Genomic DNA, 3,407 nt, shown 5'->3' on the forward strand with positions numbered 1-3,407 from the left:
TTTTTTTGATACGGAGTCTCGCTCTGTCGACCAGGCTGGAATGCAGTGGCACAATCTTGGCTCACTGCAACCTCCACCTCCTTGGTTCAAGCGATTCTCCTGTCTCAGCCTCCCAAGTAGTTGGGACTTCAGGTGCGTGCCACCACACCCAGCTAATTTTTTGCATTTTTAGTAGAGACAGGGTTTTACCGTGTTAGCTAGGATGGTCTCAATCTCCTGACCTCGTGATCCACCCACCTCAGCTTCCCAAAGTGCTGGGATTACAGGCGTGAGCCACCACAGCCAGCCTGATTGTTAGTACTTCTACTGAGGTTCCCATGGTAGGCGCAATTCTGCAAATATTCACCTTTCTATGGATATTTTGGGTCTCAATTCTCCTCCCTGTCAACCCTGCTCCCTGTCAGGTACAACATCATTGTTCATACTTTTAAAGTTTATTTAGACCAACAGTGAAATACTTTAACAACTCAATTTTCTTTTTCTTTCCATGGCTATTAACTCAAGTATTCTCCTCTTTTTGGCATCTAAAATCTTTTTTTTTTTTTCTAGAGATGGAGTATCCCTCTGTCCCCCAAGCTGGAGTGCAGGGGCACAATCTCAGCTCACTGCAACCTCCACCTCCCGGGTTCAGGTGATTCTCCTGCCTCAGCCTCCCTAGTAGCTGGGATTACAGGTGCACACCAGCAAGCCTGGCTAATTTTTGTATTTTTAGTAGAGACAGGGTTTCACCATGTTGGCCAGGCTGGTCTCGAACTACTGACCTCTGGTGATCCGCCCACCTCAGCCTCCCAAAGTGCTGATATTACAGGTGTGAGCCACTGCGCTCGGCCTAATTTGTAGTTTTAATCACTCAGTCACTTAAAGAGCTGTATTCCTATTGCATGGTGACAAAGATGGCGACTGCCATGGCTTCTTTGTTAAGACTTAGGTGCTACCTGGACTTTAATGTTGTAAGGTTTATTCATTCTCAGAGGACAATTTAATTTTGAGTTACTATTAGGTTGTCATATTACTGGGATTCAATTAAATTCTAGATTCTGCTTAATTTTTGGTAGTGCTCATCACCTTTTTTGAGATGATAGAATATAGCCTCTTTTGGGAACTTGTATCAAGAGAGGGAGGGTTGCTGGTTGAATGGTATCAACCCTTTGAGTCATTGCCAGTTCACAATTTCTATCTTCTTCTTTTTTTTCTTTCTTTTTTTTCTGTCGAGAGGAAGTCTTGCTCTGTTGCCCAGGCTGGAGTGCAATGGTGCAATCTTGGCTCACTACAACCTCTGCCTCCTGGATTCAAGCGAATCTCCTGCCTCAGCCTCCCAAGTAGCTGGGATTACAGGCGCTGGCCACCACGCCCAGCTAATTTTTGTGTTTTTGGTAGAGACGGAGTTTCGCCATGTTGGCCAGGCTGGTCTTGAACTCCTGACCTTGTGATTCCCCCACTTTGGCCTCCCAAAGTGCTGGGATTACAGGTGTGAGCCACCGAGCCTGGCCCACAGTTTCTATCTTCTAGTGGGACATATTGTATTTCCTAATCCCAAGAAGCCTTTTGCCAGCTAGATATATGACTTTTAAAAAATCATCCATTTTTATTTTTTATTGGTGATAAGTTTTCCACTGTCGGTTCCTAAGCTTCAGCAGGTAGAACGGTAGGAGAGCCTACGGTCTGGCTGTTGCATCCACTCTGAGGTTACTCAGGGTAGAGGAGCAACACCAGAATAACAGAGACAGCTTTCAACTGGGCGTTAGCACTGAGGTTATAGTCCCAGGTCGACTTTTAACGAAATGTGTGCCTTGAGCTAAGCATTTTCCTCCTGGACTTCACTTTCCTCACCTACAAAATAAGGAGATTGAGCTAGATAATTTCTACAGCTTCCTGCAAATCTAACCTTCTGTGGTTCTAAGAGCTTTCTGTTGGATTATCTGTGTGAATTAGGCAAGTATTAGAAATACTTATAAAGAAAATATCAGTTGTAAATAAAATTAGAAAGAGTGGGACGGATTAGCTTAGTTAAGAAAGGGCGCAGGCTGGGCGTGGTGGCTCACGCCTGTAATCCCAGCACTTTGGGAGGCCGAGGCAGGCAGATCATGAAGTCAGGAAATCGAGACCATCCTGGCCATGGTGAAACCCCATCTCTACTAAAATGCAAAAAAATAGTGGGTGTGGTGACGTGCACCTGTAGTCCCAGCTACTCAAGAGGCTGAGGCAGCGGAATCACTTGAATCTGGGAGATGGGGGTTGCAGTGAGCCGAAATTGTGCCACTGCACCCCAGCCTGGTGAAAGAGCAAGACTCTGTCTCAAAAAAAAAAAAAAAGAAAAAGAAAGAAAGAAAGGGAGCAATATGGAGGTGTTTGTTTTGCCAGTGGCCCAGAGAGGTTGATAAAGCGGCCTTTCCTTCCCGTCCCCACAACCTTTATCTGATTGTTTATAACTGTGAGCTTCTAGTCTGTGAGAACACCTATATGGATTTTATTTGTTGTCTCTGAGGGTTTCAGCTAACTCATACCCACAAAGTCCAACAGCCCTCTGAGATTGGCATGTCTCAGCTCTCTCTTTCTCATCCAGGTTCCAGCATCTACCTGTGAGATACTGACCAGGAATCTCTTTCCTAACACTCCTACAATAGGCTGGATCTGCCCCCCACCCCTCAAGTGAGCTGACAGCAACACCAGGACAAGGTTAAATGTTACTAAGCTGACAAAGGATACTCTGCTAGGGAACTGCCCACTGGTTTCTTGATATCAGTCAACTAGAGCTTCACCACCCACCCCCACAGCCTCAAATCTGATGTCCTAATCAGGGAATTACAGCTCAGTCTTCCCTTATGATTTCAACATCGTAAACCTTTTAGGTCTGTTCAGTTTTAGAAAAATGCATTTATTTGCTTGGGGCTTATTTCAGGTCCAAATACGTAAAAATCTTACTCCTTGTTTGAGCAAATCCCTAAGACATTCATTCATTCAGCAAATATTTATCAAGCTGCTGCTCTGTGCCGGCACTAATTAGCTCTGGGGATACATACAAAGCTATATTTTTAATTCATTGGTTGTACTTACAAGTTACTTTAATTTAATGTGCTCCTGAAAGAGGAATCAGTTTCTCTTCCTGTGTCACTCATGCATTTGCCACGTAATATAACACAATAGGCCATTTCCATTCTTAATTCCAAAGCTGGATGACACAGAACATCAATTTGCCACATATCCAGTCATCCAACAGACACATAATTCCAGGCTCTGGGATCAGAATCTCAAAGAAACTAGAAAACAAGTAATATGGCCGGGTGTGGTGGCTCGCGCCTATAATCCCAGCATTTTGGGAGGCCGAGGTGGGTGGATCACCTGAGCTCAGGAGTTCGAGACTAGCCTAGCCAACATGGTGAATCTCTGTCTCTACTAAAAATACAAAA

Source organism: Cebus imitator, unplaced genomic scaffold (assembly GCF_001604975.1).
Source record: "Cebus imitator isolate Cc_AM_T3 unplaced genomic scaffold, Cebus_imitator-1.0 Scaffold0, whole genome shotgun sequence".
Taxonomy (NCBI): domain Eukaryota; kingdom Metazoa; phylum Chordata; class Mammalia; order Primates; family Cebidae; genus Cebus; species Cebus imitator.